The sequence below is a fragment of the Bombina bombina genome, chromosome 3 (genome assembly GCF_027579735.1).
Source record: "Bombina bombina isolate aBomBom1 chromosome 3, aBomBom1.pri, whole genome shotgun sequence".
NCBI classification, from domain to species: domain Eukaryota; kingdom Metazoa; phylum Chordata; class Amphibia; order Anura; family Bombinatoridae; genus Bombina; species Bombina bombina.
The window spans coordinates 349843878-349870585 of NC_069501.1; the positions used below are offsets into that span (position 1 = coordinate 349843878).

Here is a 26708-nt window from a genome sequence, read left to right on the forward strand (position 1 = left end):
ATCAAAACCTAATAGATGGTTGGAGATCCCTCAATAAGAATGTGAAAGATTACACATATTATTCAGCGGTCCATAAGACGCATTCTAGGATTGATTATATACTAATAAGCCAAATTTTGATGCCACTGTTGTCCTCGGGAGATATCCATAATTGCACGTGGTCAGATCACACAATAGTGGAGTTGACTCTCAAGGGTTTGAATTATCCTAATAGAGGGCGGTCATGGTCTCTACACCACAGTTTATTGAAAGATACTCTTGATACAGAAGCTCCAGCGGGATATTTCTGAATTCATATTAATAAATGAGGGTTCTACCTCAAATCCAATCTATACCTGGGGAGCCCTAAAATTATATGTGAGAGGCACCTTAATTTCAGAATCTAGAAAATTGAAAAAAACAAGACCGAGCTAGGATAACTGAGCTTAAGGGAGAAATTGCTACACTACGTAGGGAATCCACACACAATCCTAAAAAATCCATAGTCAAAACACTAAGGGTAAAAAATGAAGAACTAAACCACCTACTAGATAGAGAGGCGATCCATGCCATCAAACTTATAGACACCCAATACTACCTGTATGGCAACAAGCCAGACAAAATGCTGGCACATAAATTGAAAGACATTACCCGACACTCCTCAATCCCGCAAATACAGCAGGCTTATGGTTCAACTACGAATGACCCACAAAAAATAGCCAATTCGTTTGCAGACTTTTATAGTAAATTGTATAATACTACTCCCTCTATGGAGAATCTGAGCAAGAACATAGACTTAGACAATTTCTTAGAGACATCTCAGTTGCCAACAGTAACTACAGATAGAGACTTTTAGAATGCACCAATAACTCCTCAAGAAGTTCATTCAGTAATTAAAGAGTTAAAAAGAAATAAAACCCCAGGCCTGGATGGATTTCCAGGCTCCTTTTACAAGGACCTCCAACAGATCCTGGTTCCACAGTTAGTTAAACTATTTAACCAAATTATGCAAGGAAACAAATTACCCCCAGATATGCTGCTAGCCCGTATTTCAGTAGTACCTAAACCAGGCAAAAGCCCCTAATATTGTCAAAATTGCAGGCCCATATCATTTATTAACCAAGATATTAAACTTTTCACCAAGATATTAGCAAACCGATTAAACTTAGTTATAACAAAACTAGTACATACAGACCAAGTAGGATTCATTAAACTAAGAGAAGCCCCAGACAATACCCGCAAAATCATAGATCTTTTGAATTACACTCAGAACAAATCTATGCCTTCTCTGTTCCTGGCCTTGGATGCAGAGAAGGCATTTGATAGGATTAATTGGAACTATCTTCACGCAACCCTAAATAAAGTAGGTATAACTGGCCCATTTCATAAAGCAATTTTGAAACTATACTCAAACCCAGAAGCATTTATAAGGGTGGCAGGATATCAGTCTAAAACCATAAAAATTTGAAATGAGACAAGACAGGGATGTCCCCTGTCTCCCCTTCTTTTTGCCCTAGCATAGAGCCATTAGCGACTAGAATTAAGAGATAATCCAAATATTGCAGGGATCCTGGTTGGATCACAAGTTTATAAAATCACTATTTGCAGATGACATTATACTAACGCTCACTAAACCACTTCTATCCCTACCACCCCTATACTCCACTATTCAAAAATTTGGAAAATTGTCAGGATATAAGATCAATGAGGACAAGTGTGAAGCAATAGGCGTGCAGATTCCATCCCAGACACGAAAACTATTGGAGATCAACTTTTCCTTCAAATGGCCTAAAAAAACGCTAAAATATTTGGGAATTAAACTGACAGATAGGACACATAACTTCTATGAAGAAAACTACACTACAATGTTTAAACATATTAGAAAATTATTAGAGAAATGGTCTCAATTTAAAATATCCCTATTTGGGAGAATTGTCACAACTAAGATGTCAGTATTGCCCAAAATACTATACCTTTTTCGGTCTTTGCCAGTAACAGTACCGATTTGTGAATTACATAAAGAACAGAAAGATATATTACAATTCATATGGCAGGGCAAGAGAGCACGCATAAATAAGCAAGTTTTGTCTAGAAATAGAAAGGAGGGAGGTATAGGGGTACCGAATATGACATCATATTATTTTGCCGCATGTATAGCTCAAACGTTACATTGGGATAAATCTACGGGAGATAAACAATGGGTCCAGTTAGAATCCGATCTCATTGGTATTGATAGGATAGATAAAATCTTATGCCCTTCTAAGAAAGAGAGACCACAGAGAAAGGACACATTTATAGCTATAGAACATACTATACGTTTATGGGACAATCTTACACACAAATTCCCCTTACTTAATCAAAAATCCACACTAACTCCTCTATTCATCATCGGATCACCAATGGAGATAGCCATTGGCACAAAATGGTCAAACAAAGGCCTATACAGAATAGCAGATGTGTTAATGCAAAATAAACCCATATCCTATGAACATTACATAAACCTAGATAATACAGCGGGGCATCAATGGTTTCACTACTCGCAACTACTATCGAGAATAAAGGAGGTGATGGGGGATGAGACAGAGGGTCCAGAAACCGCATTCGAGAGAATTTGGCTATCCAAATAAATCAATATTCAATGCCGCTAGCAAAACTGACAAACCAGCCTTTATAATAAAATGGGGAAAATGAATTAAACAATAGCTGACCAGTAGACCAATGGGAAGCAAATCTACATAGAGGTATGGCATTCACAGTGAATGCGGCCCTAAAGGAAAATTATTTGAAGGTGGCTTTCAAATAGTACATACACCCAACAAGGTTTCATAACACACCAGGTGCAGAAAGAAACTGTGGTTATAGGGGGTGCGGGGAGATAGGGATATATCTTCATATGTGGTGGAGTTGTCCTAAAATTAGGGGAATTTGGGAAAAAACGCTAAATTCCTAGGTACACTTCTCTTAAAAGACATAAATCTTAAGCCGGAACAAGCCCTGTTACACTTCCCAAACGAAGAAATCCTTGAACACCATTGTAAATTAGTAGAAATGATCTATACTATAACTAGATTGGGTATTGCTAAAAACTGGAAGTCGGAGCCCACTTCCTTCACACATATCTTACGCATATTAGAATATCACTACCATAGAATGGCACTCTCAGCAAAGATATTATATAGAGAAAATCAATTCCTTGCAGATTGGGAACCCTACATTATGTTCTATGAGAAAACTAGAGGTAAGCGAGGTGAGAGAGGTTCTTTACCAATTGAATGAGATATCTTACAATTTGTATTCTTGGAGTAGGATGATACGGGTAATATGATTGTCTACTCTGTTATTAAGTGGCTGGATTAATAGAATTTTTCAAAATTATGTAATATACCATATATAACTGTGCAATGTTATGTTATGTTATATTTATTTTATCTATGTTTGTATTTGTTCATTTCTTTTTTCTTGGAAAAAAATTTAAAATTATTTCATCAAAAAAAAAAAAAAAAAAAAAACCTTATAAGTGGGAAATCTTGTAAAACTGAATAGCAGCCTTGATTATTTGCCACTTCCTCAATGAGCAAGTTTTGTTTTATTTGGCAAATTAAATTTGCCATAAAGCCACAAAAACATTATGAGTCATTCAAATTTTCCATGAATAACATTTGTTAACAGGAAGTGGTTGGTTTACAGTTTAATTAAATGATATAGAATAGCATACAGCATTGTTAATAATCATAAATACAAGATCATTCATTGCCAGCTAATAACAATGATGCGTAGGGGTATTTTGAGAATAATAATTTTAACAAAACCTTACAAAATGATTTCTTATTTTAACGCTATTATCCATGTAAATAGTAGATCATTAACAGTACATGAAAGCCACTAATTATTTGTAATGCAGCACAAGCATTCACTAGCAGAGAACAATTTTAGGCACATTTGAAACAAACAAAAATGAATATATTTCTAGTTGGCAGAAACTATGTAAAAATCTAGAAGCTTTGTAAGATGTTGATAAATGGAGCCCATTACAGCTGATTCCTTAGCTATATATATCATCACTTTCTGTCACGTAAGGTCACATAAAATAATAGTTATAAAATGGAATAAAAGGTAACTACAAAACATGATTAAGTAATGTTAATCTGAAATTTATTGTGCACAAACTTGCATTGCCTCTTACATTCAATACAACTTTTAAAAAGTTAACTTTTTCAAAACCTTTTCATAAACAAATAGTCTTATATGACCAATTCCTTTCCTTAAATATAGAATTTTATTTTTTTTTTGCTTTCATATCCTTTTAGATATTTCATAAAGAGTCAACTGCCCTTAAAATGAATTAAAAGCATGATACAAAATGACCACTTCATGTGTGACATACAATATATTGCTAAATAAGTGTTATGGTGACACATCCTATTTATATCAAGTTCATTTTAAGGTTTAGCAGCTAAGCGCCTTTGTCTTTCTCTAGCTACAGTTTGGTGTTTGGTTTCACAGGAATAATGAGAACCCATTATAAAGCATATTGGAAATATACACATGAAACACAAGTTCTTTTATTCCTCTTATGCATGAAAAAATAAATAAAAAGGTGTATTTGCATTTAGCATTAAATGTGAGGGTTTACTTATAGAACTTGCTTAGAAGACTGAAGCGTTCCCTGGCTCAATAAAATGTCAAGACTCTATTTGCAGCCAATGGCAAAAAAATTGTATTAGCTTTCCAAAAAATATATATTTAAAAACAAAATGCTTCAAAAAGTGTTAATTGTATTAATGCATGATTGCAATTCCTAAGAGAGGATACCACAGACATTTAATTATTCAAAAGATCTTGCAAATATATTAAAGTCTTTTTTTTTTCTTCCATGTCCCTTTAAAAGGGACCCTTGAGTGGTAGCAAAATGACTGTCTAGCTGTAAGCTGCTGTTAAATAGCCAAATATCAGCAGACAACAGATCCATCCATCATCAAAACTTTTTATTACAGCTCAGGAGATAAAGCTGTGTCAACTGACACTAAATTTCATGAATAACTGCTACTGTGGCGGCCATTAAGAGTAAAGGCTCTCAATAACCCCACACCCCCTCTAAGAGGGGTAAAGCGGTGCAGTGTCTCTGAATTTAAATGTATTTAAACATACAGACCCATGTATTTTATCATCATCATCATCATCATCATCATCTCTAGTGTTATTCTAATGCTTTTAAAGGGCGAGCCTAGTGATACTAGCGCTATGCAGACCATGACAGATAGGAGTCGTGGGTACTCCAGCTCCTGGAAGATTACTTTCAGAGTCTCAAACAACAGATCTACGAGGTCTCACTGTTCTGATCCCTAACAAAGGAGTCTGTATGGAGACCGCTGATCTATCAGAGGTCTGTTTCTGAGATCGCTACAGAGCTGAACAGTTTGGAATCAATGGAGTTGAGGAAGGACAGAGGGCTCAGCCAAAAAAACGGAACATCATTCAGGCGCCAAGACTACAGAGGGAGACCTGTTGGCATATGATGCCAACAGCACAACATTTAGCGAGGGGATTCTGCTGGGGGTCCTGGGCAACATCCAAACATTGGGACTATGGAGAGAGGCCTGACAGCATGCATTGCTGGCGATGCAGCATTTGATGGGAGAGAATTCAGCAGAAAGACCTGAATGACATGCAAGTGCCAAGACTTCAGAGTGAGACCTCTCAGCCTATGACGCTGATGGCACAATATTTTTTGAAAGAGAGAACTTAGCTGAGAGCCCTGACCATCATTCATGTGCCAAGAGTGGCCTCTTTAATATTTGTATTTTTTGTACACCTACTAAAGTAATACTTGCTGGATCCTTTTGTTGTCATACTTCCTAAACAAACAGGCCCCTTGCCTTACTGACTGCCTATGTGATTGGGAGCACCCCCCCCCCCAGCACAATCCTGAGATCTGTCTTCCCTATTGTGGGTCTCACTCACAAAAGTGCGCATCCTTTTGGATGTCTGCTTCTGGCATGTTGCCCGGTGTTGCCCGTAGATTACTCATGTACAGCACTCACTAAGCACCTGGACTACCGTATACTGTGGTCCCTATTCTTTTTTAATGCATAAAAATTATTGTTGAAATTACAGAAAGATCCAAGAAACCTTTTCAGTTAAGTTCAGATTTACAGGCAGTTCTTATTTAGGAAAATACTTTATTAATCTCTATTTGTTCCAACCTATCTGTTCTTGGGGTTGCAGTAGCTCAAAAATATTTACTAATGGTGGCCTCTCACACTTTGAGGCCAATTTATGAAAGGTCTTGCGGACCTGATCCGACAGTGCGGATCAGGTCCGCAAGACCTCGCTGAATGCGGAGAGCAGTACGCTCTCCGTATTCAGCATTGCACCATCAGCTCACAAGAGCTGCTGGTGCAATGCCGCCCCCTGCAGACTCGCGGCCAATCACCCGCCAGCAGGGAGATGTCAATCAACCCGATCGTATTCGATCGGGTTGAATTGCGGCAATTCCTGTCTGCCTCATCAGAGCAGGCGGACAGGGTTATGGAGCAGCGGTCTTCAGACCGCTGCTTTATAACTGCTGTTTCTGGCAAGTCTGAAGACTCGCCAGAAACACGGCCCTTCAAATTCCATACAGAGCTTGATAAATGGGCCTCTTTGACTATGAGGGTTTAGAAATGCTTTCTGTATAATATTTATTATCACATGTCTATGAGTGCCCTATTTAAATGGTAATTGTGACTAATAATATTTAACTTGTACAAAAGGGTGGATACAGTATGATACAGTCTGATGCTTGCCATCTCCTTTACCTTCTAGTCTAACACTTGGCTATTAAACCGACAAGGCGTACCGCGGGCAAGGCCAGAAAGTGATGGTACAGCCCATCAACCTAATTTTCAGATATCTTCAGAATAGGTCGCAAATTCAAGTGTGGCTTTATGAGCAAGTGAACATGCGTATAGAAGGCTGCATCATTGTTTTTGGGGAATATATGAATTTAGTACTGGATGATGTAGAGGAAAATTCACATGAAAACAAAGTATTGTAAACCTGTTGGTCGCATCATGTTAATAGGAGACATCATCACTTTGTTTCAGTTTGTCATAAATTAAGCTCACTGGTTGTTGAGTAGAAAAGGAAAAAAAAAATCAGTCTATGTGTTGCGTTTTTTTTTTTTTTTTTTTTTTTTTTTTTTAACTACGTAGATATTTAAGAGCAATTTTGTTTTAGGGTATCTTATAATATAGACTGATAATTGTATCTTGCTACTGAGAACTTTCAGTATCTTTCAATAAATGTCTTGTTTTTGATAAATACTTAAAAACAACACAGCTATTAACCCCTTAGTGACCAGACCATTTTTCTTAGCCTTAAAGGGACAGTTTACTCAAAAAATGTCTCCCCTTTAATTTGTTCCCAATAATCCACTTTACCTGTTGGAGTGCATTAAATTGTTTACAAGTATTTCCATTACCCTTATATTGGCATTTAAAATAGATTTAGCCTGTGGTATCCCCACCTATCCTGAAAGTTTTTGGCCTTGACGCTAAGCTGTGTTAACACAGCCAGTAGACGAAATTACACTCCCAGTGGGTAGGTAATAAAATGTTAATTTTACATTGTTCTCTACAAATATTGGTGATTGGTTTATAGACAGATATAAGATAAAGAAGCATGCATATTCACACAATGTGATAAAATAATGAGATCTGATTAGATCTACAAGCTTAAAGGATTCCAAAATTTTCATTTTTTGACCACAACCTGAACATCAATTTCTAATCAATAGCGTGTATATTGCATCACTTACCTAATTTAACAGTCCAACGATCTATAGAAACACTATAAAGATAAATTAAATTTTTCGTAGATTACGTCATTATAGTCAACCCTCTAATATGTGCTGTGCACGACCAAACTCAATTTCCAATCGTATTCCTATTTCTTGCTTATCATTATGTGACTATGTTGTCACCAGGCGCATGCGCAGTGCGATCTGTTGTATCGCGCATGCACATATCATATCCCTGATATAACATTTGCTGTGAGTGACGTATCTCGCGCATGTGCATATCGTGTGCCGTGTTTCACGCATGCGCATATTGTATCCCTGATACCACACTTGCTGTAAGTGACGTTGAGTATGACGTGCAGGGATATCGCGCATGCGCATAGCGTCCAAAAATCGCCATTTTAAATAACCTGCGTTATCGTTCAGGATTTGAGGATAAAAAATAATAGCCATCTGTGGGTTTGGAAATACATTAATTTTCGATATTGGATTACTAATAAACAGTAATATTTTGCCAAACAATGCTATTTAGATAAATATTTAATATATATCAATATTTCGATTGAAGCAAAGTTTTTTTCTGTGTTTAGTGTCCCTTTAACCCATTTTATTAGGTTGTGGCTTCAAAACACAAAATCAGCTAATTCATATACACAAATAAGCCTTAAAAAAAACACATCTCATGCATTTTATACTCTGCAGCTGGTAAAATAAGTAATTGGAAACACATTAAGGGAACAACAATTTTATAGAATACTGTCCCTTTAAGGACCAGGGCTATTTTTACATTTCTGCTGTGTTTGTGTTTTTCTGTAATTTTCCTCTTACTTATTTACTGTACCCACACATTATATACCGTTTTTCTCGCCATTAAATGGACTTTCTAAAGATGCCATTATTCATCATATCATATAATTTACTATAATTTTTTTTAATAAAATATGATGAAAAAAAATGGAAAAAACACACTTTTTCTAACTTTAACCCCAAAATCTGTTGCACATCTACAACCACCAAAATACACCCATGCTAAATAGTTTCTAAATTTTCTCCTGAAATTAGAAAAATACCCAATGTTTACATGTTCTTTGCTTTTTTTGCAAGTTATAGGGCAATAAGTACAAGTAGCACTTTGCTATTTCCAAACTAGCCATATAGTTACATTGTAACACTGGTATCTGTCAGGAATCCCTGAATATCCCTTGACTTGCATATATATTTTCTTTTAGTAGACAACCCAAAGTATTAATCTAGGCCCATTTTGGTATATTTCATGCCACCATTTCACCACCAAATGCGATCAAATAAAAAAAAAATAGTTCACTTTTTCACAAAGTTTAGGTTTCTCACTGAAATTATTTGCAAACAGCTTGTGCACAAATGTTTGTAAACGCTTCTCTGGGATCCGCTTCGTTTAGAAATAGCAGACGTATATTGCTTTGGCATTACTTTTTGGTAATTAAAAGGCCGCTAAATACCACACTTGTATTATGCCCAGCAGTTAAGGGGTTAATTAGGTAACTTGTAGGGTTAATTTTAGCTTTAGTGTAGAGATCAGCCTCCCACCTGACACATCATCCCACCCCCTAATCCCTCCCTGACCCCATCAAACATCTCTCTTCCCTCCCCCACTTCACAATTGTCACCGCCATCTTAAGTACTGGCAGAAAGTCTGCCAGTACTAAAAACATAATTTATGTAAGAACTTACCTGATAAATTCATTTCTTTCATATTAGCAAGAGTCCATGAGCTAGTGACATATGGGATATACATTCCTACCAGGAGGGGCAAAGTTTCCCAAACCTTAAAATGCCTATAAATACACCCCTCACCACACCCACAATTCAGTTTAACGAATAGCCAAGAAGTGGGGTGATAAGAAAAAAGTGCGAAAGCATATAAAATAAGGAATTGGAATAATTGTGCTTTATACAAAAAAATCATAACCACCACAAAAAAAGGGCGGGCCTCATGGACTCTTGCTAATATGAAAGAAATGAATTTATCAGGTAAGTTCTTACATAAATTATGTTTTCTTTCATGTAATTAGCAAGAGTCCATGAGCTAGTGACGTATGGGATAATGACTACCCAAGATGTGGATCTTTCCACGCAAGAGTCACTAGAGAGGGAGGGATAAAATAAAGACAGCCAATTCCTGCTGAAAATAATCCACACCCAAAATAAAGTTTAATGAAAAACATAAACAGAAGATTCAAACTGAAACCGCTGCCTGAAGTACTTTTCTACCAAAAACTGCTTCAGAAGAAGAAAATACATCAAAATGGTAGAATTCAAAGCTCTAACAACATCCAAAGAATGCAACGATTTCTCCTTAGAATTCTTAGGATTAGGACATAATGAAGGAACCACAATTTCTCTACTAATGTTGTTGGAATTCACAACCTTAGGTAAAAATTCAAAAGAAGTTCGCAACACCGCCTTATCCTGATGAAAAATCAGAAAAGGAGACTCACAAGAAAGAGCAGATAATTCAGAGACTCTTCTGGCAGAAGAGATCGCCAAAAGGAACAAAACTTTCCAAGAAAGTAATTTAATGTCCAATGAATGCATAGGTTCAAACGGAGGAGCTTTAAGAGCCCCCAGAACCAAATTCAAACTCCAAGGAGGAGAAATTGACTTAATGACAGGTTTTATACGAACCAAAGCTTGTACAAAACAATGAATATCAGGAAGATTAGCAATCTTTCTGTGAAAAAGAACAGAAAGAGCAGAGATTTGTCCTTTCAAAGAACTTGCGGATAAACCTTTATCTAAACCATCCTGAAGAAACTATAAAATTCTCGGAATTCTAAAAGAATGCCAAGAAAAATGATGAGAAAGACACCAAGAAATATAAGTCTTCCAGACTCTATAATATATCTCTCTGGATACAGATTTATGAGCCTGTAACATAGTATTAATCACAGAGTCAGAGAAACCTCTTTGACCAAGAATCAAGCGTTCAATCTCCATACCTTTAAATTTAAGGATTTGAGATCCTGATGGAAAAAAGGACCTTGCGACAGAAGGTCTGGTCTTAGCGGAAGAGGCCATCCGGACAAGATCCGCATACCAAAACCTGTGAGGCCATGCCGGAGCTACCAGCAGAACAAACGAGCATTCCTTCAGAATCTTGGAGATTACTCTTGGAAGAAGAACTAGAGGCGGAAAGATATAGGCAGGATGATACTTCCAAGGAAGTGATAATGCATCCACTGCTTCCGCCTGAGGATCCCGGGATCTGGACAGATACCTGGGAAGTTTCGTGTTTAGATGAGACGCCATCAGATCTACCTGCCCCCTACCAGCTGAGCTGGAATGAGGGCCGCACCTTCATGTGGACTTAGAAGCTGGCTTTGCTTTTCTAGAAGGCTTGGATTTATTCCAGACTGGAGATGGTTTCCAAACTGAAACTGCTCCTGAGGATGAAGGATCAGGCTTTTGTTCTTTGTTGAAACGAAAGGAACGAAAACGATTATTAGCCCTGTTTTTACCCTTAGATTTTTTATCCTGTGGTAAAAAAGTTCCTTTCCCACCAGTAACAGTTGAGATAATAGAATCCAACTGAGAACCAAATAATTTGTTACCCTGGAAAGAAATGGAAAGTAGAGTTGATTTAGAAGACATATCAGCATTCCAAGTTTTAAGCCTTAAAGCTCTTCTAGCTAAAATAGCTAGAGACATAAACCTGACATCAACTCTGATAATATCAAAAATGGCATCACAGATAAAATTATTAGCATGTTGAAGAAGAATAATAATATTATGAGAATCATGATCTGTTACTTGTTGCGCTAAAGTTTCCAACCAAAAAGTTGAAGCTGCAGCAACATCAGCCAATGATATAGCAGGTCTAAGAAGATTAGATAAGCTTTTCTTAGAAAGGATTCAATTTTCCTATCTAAAGGATCCTTAAACGAAGTACCATCTGACGTAGGAATAGTAGTACGTTTAGCAAGGGTAGAAATAGCCCCATCAACTTTAGGGATTTTGTCCCAAAATTCTAATCTGTCAGACGGCACAGGATATAATTGCTTAAAACGTTTAGAAGGAGTAAATGAATTACCCAAATTATTCCATTCTCTGGAAATTACTTCAGAAATAGCACCAGGAACAGGAAAAACTTCTGGAATAACCACAGGAGATTTAAAGACCTTATCTAAACGTTTAGATTTAGTATCAAGAGGACCAGAATCCTCAATTTCTAAAGCAATTAGTACTTCTTTAAGTAAAGAACGAATAAATTCCATTTTAAATAAATATGAAGATTTATCAGCATCAATCTCTGAGACAGAATCCTCTGTACCAGAAGAGTCATTAGAATCAGAATGATGATGTTCATTTAAAAATTCATCTGTATAAAGAGAAGTTTTAAAAGATTTTTTATGTTTACTAGAAGGAGGAATAACAGACATAGCCTTCTTGATGGATTCAGAAACAAAATCTCTTATGTTATCAGGAACATTCTGAACATTAGATGTTGATGGAACTGCAACAGGTAATGGTACATTACTAAAGGAAATATTATCTGCATTAACAAGTTTGTCATGACATTTAATACAAACAACAGCTGGAGGAACAACTACCAAAAGTTTACAGCAGATACACTTAGCTTTGGTAGTTCCAGCACCAGACAGCGATTTTCCTGAAGTATCTTCTGACTCAGATGCAACGTGAGACATCTTGCAGTATGTAAGAGAAAAAACAACATATAAAGCAAAATTGATCAAATTCCTTAAATGACAGTTTCAGGAATGGGAAAAAATGCCAGTGAACAAGCTTCTAGCAACCAGAAGCAATAAATAATGAGACTTAAATAATGTGGAGACAAAAGCGACGCCCATATTTTTTTAGCGCCAAATAAGACGCCCACATTATTTGGCACCTAAAAGAACGTCAAAAATGACGCAACTTCCGGCGACACGTATGACGCCGGAAACAGAAAAGATTTTTTGCGCCAAAAAAGTCCGCGCCAAGAATGACGCAATAAAATGAAGCATTTTCAGCCCCCGCGAGCCTAACAGCCCACAGGGAAAAAAGTCAAATTTTTAAGGTAAGAAAAATATTTGATTCAAATGCATTATCCCAAATATGAAACTGACTGTCTGAAAATAAGGAATGTTGAACATCCTGAGTCAAGGCAAATAAATGTTTGAATACATATATTTAGAACTTTATTAAAAAAGTGCCCAACCATAGCTTAGAGTGTCACAGAAAATAAGACTTACTTACCCCAGGACACTCATCTACATGTTTGTAGAAAGCCAAACCAGTACTGAAACGAAAATCAGCAGAGGTAATGGTATATTTATAAGAGTATATCGTCGATCTGAAAAGGGAGGTAAGAGATGAATCTCTACGACCGATAACAGAGAACCTATGAAATAGACCCCGTAGAAGGAGATCATTGAATTCAAACAGGCAATACTCTCCTCACATCCCTCTGACATTCACTGCACGCTGAGAGGAAAACCGGGCTCCAACCTGCTGCGGAGCGCATATCAACGTAGAATCTAGCACAAACTTACTTCACCACCTCCATAGGAGGCAAAGTTTGTAAAACTGAATTGTGGGTGTGGTGAGGGGTGTATTTATAGGCATTTTAAGGTTTGGGAAACTTTGCCCCTCCTGGTAGGAATGTATATCCCATACGTCACTAGCTCATGGACTCTTGCTAATTACATGAAAGAAATATTATTTATTTATTTTTAATATTGATTCTGCAGTTTTGGATCCCCCCCTTAGCCCCCAAGCTCCCTGATCCCCCCCATACAGCTCTCTAACCCTACCCCCCTCTACCTATTTGCCGCCATTTTGGGTACTGGCTTACTTTATACTTGACTGTCCCTTTAACTGTATTTTTTTGTAGGACGTGCCTGACAAGTCCTTGATTGTTAAGGGGTTAAATTTAATTTATTGCTATTGCTGGGTTTCACAACCACGATAACGTATTCTCCCACAGAACTAACACCTATACTTGCGCGCTAACCCCACAGGAGCCATTAATAGTTCACATTCCAATGTTCTTCACATACAGAACAATATACTTTTTATTGTAAATACATATATATAAGGCAAGTTGTGAAAAGAAATCCTACTTTCCAGTGGATCCATACTTCAGGGGGTACCAAACTTCTCAGCGATACTGATTCATCCTTACCTCAAATGATTGAGGTTGCTTAAAGTAAGTGCACACCCAAGGGGGAGCGTTCACAATTTAGGACTAACGAGTTGGGGTTAACGCACATGAAGAATTGCCAACTTCAATGTTCGTTATTAAAATATTTAAAATTAAAAATTATTTAATCTTCTGTGAAATATTCTAAATAATACATTAAATATACCTATATTTTTTACTGTATGCTTAATCAATTTTTATTAATATTTTTATGGAATATTTCAATAACGCTAGCTCTAAAGTCGCGGTAACCCACCAAGCATAAATAGCAGTTGCTTTCAACTCATTTACTTTCAACTCGTAATGTGCGACCTTTTTCCGCGCACGCAAAAAGCCAACAAAAACCCGATATCGATTGGGCATCACTCGTAATCTAGCCCTATATGGTATACCCTACTATATTCCAATCACTTTGTACACGTGAGGGTACTGTGTTATTAATAAATAATATGCAAATGCTAACTCTCTCTGTGGCCTTAGTGCTTTAAACCTAATGCAACCTCTTATAAAACCTATAAGCTAAAGATATCACGCTATATGAAAGTTATGCTTTATCTAGAACTGTCTTCTAATCTTGGGTTAATAGATTTTGCCCAATAATATACACTATTGATATTGTTAGGATATGAATATGGGTTGACAATTTATGGTTTAATAATGCTCTTACTATACTTTAATACTCAGGACCCGAGTTAACTCCTCCACAAAGTTTCTTTATTTGAATGTAGATGGGTCCATGAATGGCCTTTTGATTACTCGGAGGACTATAACTTAATGTATAAAATAGAGGTTTTGTATATTTTGAATTTCTTTTCTTACAGACTGTATTAAATATAGCTGTTTAATAAAGTGACATTGCATAAATGTTTTTTAGATGATCAATTTATATAGTCCAACTGGTAGTGATTTTGTAAAAATGTACTTTTGCTTACTTTTTTATAACACTGTGCTGATTTTCAGACTCCTAACCAGGCCACACAGTGTCAGATGTATACAGAGATTTACAGACTCCTGCTGGCTCCAGTTTATGTTATCTGTCTTTTCATATACAGGGAAGAGGGGTGGGGGGGGGTCTGCGCTTCTTGTTTTCCAGGACCTTTTCACTGGGTGTCCCAGTCTAACTTCATCAACAGTGCTAAACATGGAGCTTCTAAGTAAGTTTTTAAAAGGCTTTATACTGGATTTTTAGATGAGTATCTGTATCTTCTTTATAGTAGTGTCTATTACATGCAGTTATATGAAAACACACACACTCACAAGAACGTATCCCTTTATTTAATACTATATTTATATGTGAAGGTAAAATAAACAGTTTAATCATAAAACAGCACTAATTTTATGATAAAACACCCAGACACATTTTGTTATGAAAACAGTGTAGAATATGTGATACTATTTAATCCCGGAGGAGCACGCATGCAGACAGGAGCGTCTGTCTGACGATTCTATACAGCTGTATGCACAGTCACAAAAACTGCTCTGCACAGGTACGCAGAGGAAAGGAAAATGTTTCAGCACATTTTTAACATTTTACTACGTATTTTTTACCCACTATGTTCCTTTTTGACCACCTGGTAATTTTCTTGCTGTAATAAATGCTATGCAAATTAAGATTCAAATGTGAAAATAGGCAACACTCCAACAAAAAACCTTTGTTGTAAAACGAGAAAAAGCTTTATTTCATAAGATTAAAACCGGCACAAAAACCGGCAATTCACAGAGGGAGGAGGTGGAGTCCTGACATGTTTCTTTTTTGTGCCGGTTTTAATCTTATGAAATAAAGCTTTTTTTCGTTTTACAACAAAGGTTTTTTGTTGGAGTGCTGCCTATTTTCACATTTGAATCTACATTTTGGGGCTGGCTCGGCTCTTATATTTGGCTGGCACCACGCTAACATCTCTCTTGGATCTCTTCTTGGATTGGATCGCAGCGTCCACACACCCCCTGGGCTAGAGCGTCGTCATCGTCCTACTACTGCTATGCAAAATTAAACTGTACTGACAAAGCATGGAAAGAAATCACATTAAATCCGAAATCTTTGGGGGAGTATTTGAAGCATTACATTTATATTTATTTATTTTTTCCAGAAAAGGTGGCAACTAATTATTTTGCAAAGTATGTGTCACTCCACACACACATATACTGTATATATATATATATATATATATATATATATATATATATATATATATTTATTTATTTATTTAGTCAACCTAGGTAGGCTGATAGGAGCATACACACGTCTATAGCAGTATATGACAACAGTGTTTTTAACTAGGTGTAGCATTGCTATAAACAATGTCACAAACTCTGCTACCAGTTGGCTAAAAATTCCTTTCTTTTTGTAACTCATTTTACATCTTTAAGCTAAGTGGAAAGCACTTAGTGTTATGAACATAAATGAAGGATGAGGCAAACATCAATACATTTAAAAGTTTAAAACACACTGTAAAAAAATGCAACTCAAATTCATTATTACAGTACAGACACCTAGCTTATAAAATGCATTTGGTTGACAACTAAGTATTTATAATACCTTTTGGTGTGGAGGTGTGTGCAATCCATACTCAATTGGACACACTTACCCATGACACCACCTGTGCCTTCCACACCTGTATGACAGCTGGTTTCTCTGATATTCATATAAGAACACACCTCTACATTTTTGGTCCAGCTCTAAGACTTTGAACAAATGTGTCAAACCTTGCACTAGTATATGTAGAAGTAATCTAATTTGCAAACACACTTGTATGATCAATATAATGAAAAAAGAAAACTATAGGTAAACGTACGCACCTCCAATGTGTGCTGTTTAACATTGTCATTTTGTTTGTACAGTTTATAAAGTTCTGCAGTTGAGGAGTTAAGGGATACACCCCTTAGATTAATTAATTTCCTGGTCTCTTGTTTTGGCCAATTAGCAACAAAAAAGTGAATGAGCTTGTTCTCTGACCTATACAATCACTGTGTAAAATGTTGTTGGGTCAAGTAAATGTCACCAGTCTTACTTTTGACAGTCACTCCACCCTATCTGAAGGAAGTGGAACAAGCACAATTTTCATAACAAATTAAATAATAAATGTATATTGTAATGTTTTATTTTCCTTATGGAGGGAAGTTACAGTTTTAATGCTCATTTAAGTAACATATATTAAGTAGAAAAATGGTACAAATACTTAAGAGGCATAACAGTTCAATTTTTAATAATAATATGTGGCAATGGTCAAAAGCAAAGTATGAATAAGGAAAATGTGTGAAGGTAAGAAATAATTAATCCTGAAATATTGATATGTCTGTCAATTTATACTCTGCAGATTATCACATATATTCCAGCCAAGCATGAATGACAAAGTGCAAAATAAATAAATAAAAATGAAAGTCAACCTAACAACTATATTAATAGAAATAGAATCAATAGCCATAAACTTGAAAATGCTAAACCTATTTTATAGACAACCATAGATGTATTTAAAAAGGGCCAATTTTTCTTTTTAATTTGGCATAGAGGCGTTAAAAATACCTTTCAATATTTCATTACTACAAACCTAGAGATTGGTTCCTTTAAAAGCCGTTGTTGGTACAGACACAAACTGCACCAGCGACCATGTTCATACATATTTATAAGCCCTAAATTATTTATGAGGGAAAATACCTGAATGTATATGCAGCTGTGATGATTAAAGGCACATAAAACTGACTTATTTTCAAAACAAGTAATATACAGAGGACAAAATGTTTAAGACCTGTTAAATTACTTCTTTTTATTTTTTATTATTATTTACAGGGCCATTAAATACACTAGAACAGCATAAACATCAAATGAGTAATTAAAAGACAAACCTAGTCTGAGTAGTAGATTATTTTCTGACAAGTTTCAATGTTAGTTCCAATTTTCTTCCCCCCCTGTATCATGTGACAGCCATCAACCAATCGCAAAATGCATATGAGCATTTACTGTGAATTTTTGCACATGCTCAGTAGGAGCTAGGGATGCTGCCTTTTCCTCAATAAAATACCGGTCATGGGTGGGGCCAAAAAGGGTGGAGTCACAAAAGAGGGAGATTCATTCAATGCTTCATGCCCCTACGAGATTAAGCTTAAAGGGACAGTCTAGGCCAAAATAAACTTTCATGATTCAGATAGAGCATGTAATTTTAAACAATTTTCCAATTTACTTTTATCACCAATTTTGCTTTGTTCTCTTGGTATTCTTAGTTGAAAGCTTAACCTAGGAGGTTCATATGCTAATTTCTTAGACCTTGAAGCCCACCTCTTTCAGATTGCATTTTAACAGTTTTTCACCACTAGAGGGTGTTAGTTCACATATTTCATATAGATAACACTGGGCTCGTGCACGAGAAGTTATCTGGGAGCAGGCACTGATTGGCTAGACTGCAAGTCTGTCAAAAGAACTGAAAAAAGGGGCAGTTTGCAGAGGCTTAGATACAAGATAATCACAGAGGTTAAAAGTATATTAATATAACTGTGTTGGTTATGCAAAACTGAGAAATGGGTAATAAAGGGATTATCTATCTTTTCAAACAATAAAAATTTTGGTGTAGACTGTCCCTTTCAGGCTGCTTGGCACTATAATGCTCAGCCAACCATACTCTGCGTCTGGTTTAACAAGTAATTGGAAACACATTAAAGGGAAATTATTATTGTAATTATTTACTAGTCTAATTGAATTATCAAATTCAATTTCGGGCAAAATCCAACATTTATAAATTTGCCCAAAAGAAAAAAACGTATGATTAAAATAAATACAGCACATGCACCTAGTACACTGCACCAAATTACAACAGCAAGTTTAAGTACTGCAACTTTGCCTGTGCGCTACCTTAGCACATTACCTATCACACAGCATGGACGTAGCCATCTTCATCTGTCCATCAAACCTAATATTAAACGCAGACATAATTTTAAAAATGTAATTCTCTCGAAAAACAAAGTTATTTATTTTTTTAATCATTTTATATGTGTGTTACTAATCAGATCACTAGTTTCTTCTTTCAAATAAAAAATTCTACTAGTTTGGTGAAAAACAAGTTGACTTGTAACCTCATTTTCCCGGAACTTTAATGCAGGATGTATTGTTTTCAGTGGCAGGTTATCGGCTTGTGATATGCATATCGGATCGTGATATGCAGTCAGCCCATGTGAGTTATCGCTGGAATTGGCTATGTAGTGATAGAGATTGCCGAGTTTGGAGTAACCAGGCTTGGGTCCTACATAGAAGTGTTGGAAGCAAAGTCATATTACATCAGTCTCACAGCCCCTCATTACCTCAGACAGCCCCTCATGTCTCTGCATGAATCACCCTAAGTTTAGTTACTGCCCGCCCCCTACCCAAACTGACAGACCCGCTCATTCTTAACTTCAATAAAGTTAATTCAATTAATGGTAGTAGCGCGGTGCACACTGTGACTCGTAGTTCTCAATACATGCTTCTGGCGAGCAGTACAGAATCATAGGACTACACCTCCCAGCAAACCTTTCAGCTGCTGTTGGGCACTCAGCAGGTATTTGTATGTGTCACCAAGGTATGTGCACTAATAATTAGGGTTGCCACCTTTTCTTTCCTCAGAAAAAAACCTGCCTGGATGGGGACCCAACCAGTTTGTCTAAACAGAGAGTGGGAGGCCAGTGGTCACGGAGCGACATTTGTGCGCACAGATTGTAGCATGTAATTTAGGCTTGGCTTAAAGGGGGCCCACATATGTCTATCTTGCAGGGGGGCCTAGAAAAAAAAATGTTCCGTCCCTGCCAACTGCATATTCACTGGTACAAATGCCTGTAAAATTAGTGGCTTTCCACTTGCTAATTACTTCTATTGTCAAATTTATTTTGTTCTCTTGGGTCTGTTTTTTTTTTTAGCTACATTCCATGATAGAATACCTAGGTAGGCTCATGATAGTGCACAGTGCATTGTATAACTTTGCTGCAGTCATTCTGGCAAAGGCGGCTGTCATATAATGCTCAAGACACGTGTACTCCTATCCCTAAGTGCTGTCATGGAAAGGAGATACGCTTAAACAATGGATATCAAAAGGAATAGGTCAATTTGATAATAGAACTACTAAAGTGGAATGTTTAAAACTGTACACTATATCGAATCATGAAAGCCTAATTTTGACTTCCATGTCACTTTAAAAACTTTCAGAACTGTATTTTAGAAAAGATCAGTCACAACCTTTGCTCAAAATGTCAGTAGAACAGGCAATTCTTGTTTATGACAATTTTATTCAAACTCATTGCCCAAGCTTTATTTTACAACAATTAAGCACAGTCTGTGCCAAGTAAGTTACACAATTGCACTCTATAACAAGCAAAGTACAGTGTCCGGTGCAAAGGCTCCTGGGATCTTTACACACATGACATCAGTACCATAAGCAAGAGGGGGGGGGGGGTGACAGAGACAGATCAGATTCATGGCCTCCTTTATGATCATCCTTTTGTCTACAGTAAGAACAATTTTTCTGCTCATAAACCCTGTCACTTCCTATATTAGAGAATAATTTGAAAGCAGCATCTGTACTTGAATCAAAGATCAGTTTCATTACTGCACATAATAAAGTCTCCATTGGAGGATTCAGTTAAAGTGTATATCACATGAATATAAACCTGTCAGTGAGAGAATGCATAAGAAAGGCTATGTCCTTGAGAACAATAAATTCCTGCTACTGCAGGTGCCTCGCCTAACTGTCCAATTAATTCAATTCTCCCGAACAATGTTGTTTTGTTTAACACAGGTACGCCGTTTTATTTCGCATCATACGCACAGATAAAATACATGAAGTAACAGTGTGCTAAAGCACAAATGTTCTAGTCAGCGAGTGAGCTTTTTATGTCTCCTGTGAAGACGATTAGGAATCGCGTGATGCTTTTTAGCCCCCTATGGAGTATTATGAATCCCTTGTTAAGCAGAATCCCATGTAAAGCCGAGTCCACGGTTCAGTGTTTTGAGCCCGGTGTATAGCACTTGGTGTGTCCTGTGAATTGTTTTGCTTCTCCTGTGAAGCTATTCTAAGACCCTATTAAATGCTTTGAATCAATTTGGTCCCTTGTGACCAACAGCGATTTGTAGTGAAAAATGCTGATTCCACTTTTAAACTTATGAGTCTCATGTGAACTTTGTAAAGCTCTCTGTTTACCATAGACAGTTATGTTTCTTATTAAGTATTTAAATTCCCATGTGTCTGAAACTTAAAGGGACAGTAACGTCACAATTAAACTTTAATGATTGCAATTGTAAATAACTTTCAAATCCTATTTACTTCTAGCATTCAATTTGCTTTGTTATTTTGGAATCCTTTATGACAAGCATACCTAGGTAGGCTCAGGAGCAGCAATGCACTACTAGGACTTAGCTGCGGATTAGTGGCTATAAATTCCTATTGTCATTGGCTTACTTAATGTGTTCCTCTTTATCTCTCAGTAATACAAAGTATTTTGATAATAGAAGTAATTTTGAAAGTAGTATAAAATTATATACACTATCTGATCATTTAAAAAAATAAATTGGATTTCATGTCCCTTTAAAGGGTCATGGAAGTCAAGTTTAAAGGGACATTAAACACTAAATAAATGCTAGCTAGAATGATGCACTCACAGTAAATATTAATCTGAGAATAACATGTAGATGTATTTTTTAAAGTTTCATTACCTGTTTAAATGATGAAAAAATAAGTGTAGTTTAAGTGTCTATAAAACAATGGGAGCTGCCATGTTGTAACTTAGGTCAGCTTCTCTGCTGCAGCCAATTAGGGTGCAGCAGAGAAGCTAACCTTCAGCCATTTGCCAATTAGGGACAGTTAAAGGGACAGTTTACTCAAAAATTTTCTCCTCTTTAATTTGTTCCCAATGATCCACTTTACCTGCTGGAGTGTATTAAATTGTTTACAATTAGCTCCTTTACCCTTATATTGGCATTTGAAATAGTTGATTTAGCATGTGGTATCCCCACCTATTCTGAAAGTTTGTGGCCGCAGGTCCAAACTATAGATAAGCTTTGTAAACACAGCCAGCAGAAGAAATGTACAATCCCAGTAGGATATAGCAGAGATAAGGTAATACAATGTTGATTTTCCATTGTTCTCTCCAAGTACTGGTGATTTGTTTTATGGACAGATATAAGATAAAGAAACAGGTATATGTGCACAATGTGATACAGTAATGAGATCTGATTATACTTACAAGTTCAACCCATTTTATTAGGTTGTGGCTTCAAAACACAAAATCAGAGCTTTAATATACACAAATAAACCTTAAAAAGCTAATATGCATACATTTTTTACTCTGCAGTTGGGAAAAAAAAGCAATTGTAAAAACATTAAGGGAAAAACTATTTTACAGTACACTGTCCCTTTAAATGGACAGTCTACACCAGAATTTTTATAGTTTTAAAAGATAGATAATCCCTTTATTACCCATTTCCCAGTTTTGCATAACTAACACATTAATAATAATATACTTTTAACCTCTGTGATTATCTTGTATCTAAGCCTCTGCAAACTGACCCTTTTTTCAGTTCTTTTGACAGACTTGCAGTCTAGCCAATCAGTGCCTGCTCCCAGATAACACTGTGCTCATGCACGAGAAGTTATCTACATGAAATACGTGAACTAACACCCTCTAGTGGTGAAAAACTGTTAAAATGCAATCTGAAAGAGGTGGGCTTCAAGGTCTAAGAAATTAGCATATGAACCTCCTAGGTTAAGCTTTCAACTAAGAATACCAAGAGAACAAAGCAAAATTGGTGATAAAAGTATATTGGAAAATTGTTTAAAATTACATGCTCTATCTGAATCATGAAAGTTTATTTTGGCCTAGACTGTCCCTTTAAAAATAGGTCACTAAAGTGTGCAGCCAATGACTGTGTGGAATATAACAGTGTTCTGTACTTCAATTTGTAACAGGAACTGAAAAGCTCACAATTTCACAGTGGAATTACAGGAATAGGGGACAGAATAAATAATGAAAGTATATTGCAGTTTTTTTTATTATATATACGATTTATAACTTTATATTACCATCTCAACGTGTTTAATGTCCCTTTAACTTTCATGGTTCAGGGCTTTTACTTTTAAATAAAACTTTCCAATTATAATAACTTCTACTATCAAATGTACTTACCCCCCCCCCTTCTCTTGTTATTCATTGCGTTTCGTTCCTTTCCATGTGAAGATACTGAATATGTTTTTTTTACCCAGAGAGTTTGTGATCCATGGATTTGACATTTCTCTGTCCTCCAATGAAATCCCCATCCATATGGATGAGGTGTGAGCAAACATAACATTCAGCATATACTGAAGTAGCCTCCAATAAGATTTTCACAAAATCAATGTGCAATGACAAATTTTGTGTGCAAAAAAATGTCAATGTTTATATGTTCCATATACAGCTTGGGTTTATACCAGTGTACTTTTTAATAACAAGATTTCGATATATCCATCTTCTTATTTCACTGTACTGTCCTTTTAATAAACACACACAAAATAAACAATAACAAAAGACTATTTTTTGCAGATATGTTGTGGGAAACATTCCTGCTACCACTGTCTAATATATAATCCGTCAGTGACCTAAAAAATGTCTGGATTGCTAGCTGCATCTTTTCTGGCAGGAGGTATCAGGACTTCATTCTGTTGCCGCAATATGTTTACGCAGTTACACATTCCAGCTTCAGGCCAAATAGTCTCTTTTATAGCTCATGTTTAGTGATCATCTTTGGAGGAACTATGCCTATAACTCATTTGTATTTGTCAGATCAAATATTAGCTTTATGAATAACAGGGGCAGATCAAGTCAATTGGCGTTTATCAAAAAATGACAATGGTTCCCAAATCAAAGCAATGCTGGCAACGCAAACTGCGACCCATCTACACACAACAAAAAACTGAAAAATATTACTGATACATCATACAAGGCATTTTTGGATTCACAACTGTTTTGCAGATCCTACTCTCCAAATAGTGGGTACCGGGCAAGAGATGTAGATTAAAAGGTGCAAGGAACCATGTATTTTTAAAGGGACAGTCTACACCAGAATTTTTATTGTTTTAAAAGATAGATAATCCCTTTATTATCCATTCCCCAGTTTTGCATAACCAACACAGTTATAATAATATACTTTTAACCTCTGTGATTATCTTGTATCTAAGCCTCTGCAAACTGCCCCTTTTTTCAGTTCTTTTGACAGACTTGCAGTCTAGCCAATCAGTGCCTGCTCCCAGATAACTTCTCGTGCACGAGCACAGTGTTATCTATATGAAATACGTGAACTAACACCCTCTAGTGGTGAAAAACTGTTAAAATGCAATCTGAAAAGAGGTGGGCTTCAAGGTCTAAGAAATTAGCATATGAACCTCCTAGGTTAAGCTTTCAACTAAGAATACCAAGAGAACAAAGCAAAATTGGTTATAAAAGTAAATTGGAAAATTGTTTAAAATTACATGCTCTATCTGAATCATGAAAGTTTATTTTGGCCTAGACTGTCCCTTTAAGCAGATTTCCAATTTATTTGTATTATCTAATTTTTGTTCTTTTTGTATCCTTTGTTAAAAAGTATACCTAAGTTGGCTTAGAAGCTGCTGATTGGTGGCTGCACATATATGTCTCTTTCCACTGCCTTTCAGCTAGCTCCCAGTAGTGCATTACTGCTCCTTCAACAAAGGATCCAAAGAGAATGGAGCAAATTAGATAATCGATGAAAATCAGAAAGTTGTTTAAAATTGCCCAATCTGACTTTTGAAAGAAAAAATGTGGGTTTCATGTTTTTTTAAGCAAAATCAAACCAGTTAAGGTTTGTCACAGGCAATGTGATGCCGTGAAAAAGTATTGTGAAAAAGGTACCTGATAGAGTGCCACAGTGAAATATTAAAAAATGTGCCAGATATATATACGTATATTGTACAAGATTTAATAAATATAGATATGGCATATTGAGTGAGTGGTCTAACTAAATACTTCAAAATAAGTGAGATATAAAGTTGTTCTTTGTCATGGAGATGGTCCAAAAAGGTCAAGCAATATTTCCGTGTTTTGCTGTTTTCCAATATTAGCCATTTCCCTCGTTCTTTTAAAGGAAATCCTGCGTCTAACCCCAATGACAACACACAAGGAATGATGAGAATGCCAGCAATGCTTTTTTGTTATTCAAAAGGAAGTTTATACAGTGCCTTAAAGGGACAGTAAACACCTTGAAATTTAACATACTGGGTGTGCTTGAAAATGATTGTGAAGCCTACCATGTACTCTGTCAGTTTTCTGAACTGGAATACTCTTAATTTTAAGATTTAATTTGCAATAGAGGGGGGCAAAATAAATACAAGTAGACTGGAGATTTTTTTTACACATAATTATATACTTGTCAATCACTGATCATTTCCTGCTTAAGAGCTGCAATAATGGGGGATAAGCGCACTTTACAGAAGAAAGTAGTGCAGAGCTGCTGCTAAAAGAAGGTCATAGCACCCAAGTCATTATTCTCAGTAAAAAAATCTCCGGAGGAGCAATAATGAATTGCTTTAATATGCTACAGCATTTTATTATGGCACTATTGCTTGAACAGAACAAAGGGGTATATTTATCAATGTGCGAGCGGACATGATACAAAGTAGCGTATCATGTCCGCTGCACATTGGGGTGTCAATCAACCCGATCGTATTCAATCGGGTTGATTTCTGTCCGCTGCCTCCGAGCAGGAGGACAAGTTATGGAGCAGCAATCTTTAGACCGCTGCTTCATAACTTCCGTTTCTGGCGAGCGAAACAAGGGGTCTCAAGCTCCATACGGAGCTTGATAAATATGCCCCTAACTGTTTAACCCTGAACATAATTTAAACACATAGCTAAAATCTTCTCAGAACCAGCAATGCAATACTAGTCCAGAGCTGAACAAGTCCACTGAGCCAATCAGAGGCAACATATGTGCATAGCCCCCAATCACCAGCTGAGCTCAGCTAAAGATCAGTAGTGCATTCCTGGTCCAAAGCTTACTTTACAGGAATTAAACACAGATCTGTTTGAGCAATAGTGCAATAATATAATGCTCTAGGAGATTATAGCATTTTAATATCAAACCTTCATGTTCCTTTAAAGGGACAGTCTTCTTTAAAAATTGTATTGTTTAAAAAGCTAGATAATCCCTTTATTACCCATTTCCCAGTTTTACATAACCAACACTGTTACATTCATATACTTTTTGCCTCTGTGACTACCTTGTATCTAAGCCTCTGTAGACTGTCCCCTTATCTCAGTTCTTTTGACAGACTTGCATTTTAGCCAATCAGTGCTGACTCAAAAATAGCTATGGGAGTGAGGACAATGTTATATATATATATATATATATATATATATATATATATGACGCACATCAACTTACACTGTCTATCTGTGAAAAACTGCCAAAATGCACCTAGATAAGAGGCAGCCTTCAAGGGCTAATCAATTAGCATATGAGCCTTCCTAGGTTTAGGGAGAAAAGCACAATAGAAAATAAACCATTAAATTAAAGAATAACAATAAATTAATTCATAACTGAGCCAAAAAGCAGTTCAATATCCTAACATTTTAAATGATCCATACACAAAAAAATTCTTTCTAATTAGAAATCGGAATTATGGTTTCATTAAGCTCAGATTTTCATCTGACCTTCTGTAATATCTCAGGAAGGAAACAAAGAAATATGTAAAGTTGGATAGTAAATGAGTTTGGTTATAGAACCAACAAAAACATTTATGAACATTTGCAGGACCTGATAAAATGT

General features: G+C 36.3%; 1 protein-coding gene and 1 pseudogene across 3 annotated transcripts in view; one reads left to right on the top strand and one right to left on the bottom strand.

Moving 5' to 3' along the window:
* The window catches only part of MID1 (midline 1), a 297353-nt gene that overhangs the window by 181671 nt on the left and 88974 nt on the right, over nucleotides 1–26708 (bottom strand). The gene's annotated exons all lie outside the window — the stretch shown is intronic.
* LOC128651454 (small nuclear ribonucleoprotein E-like) lies at nucleotides 749–7079 on the top strand (annotated as a pseudogene).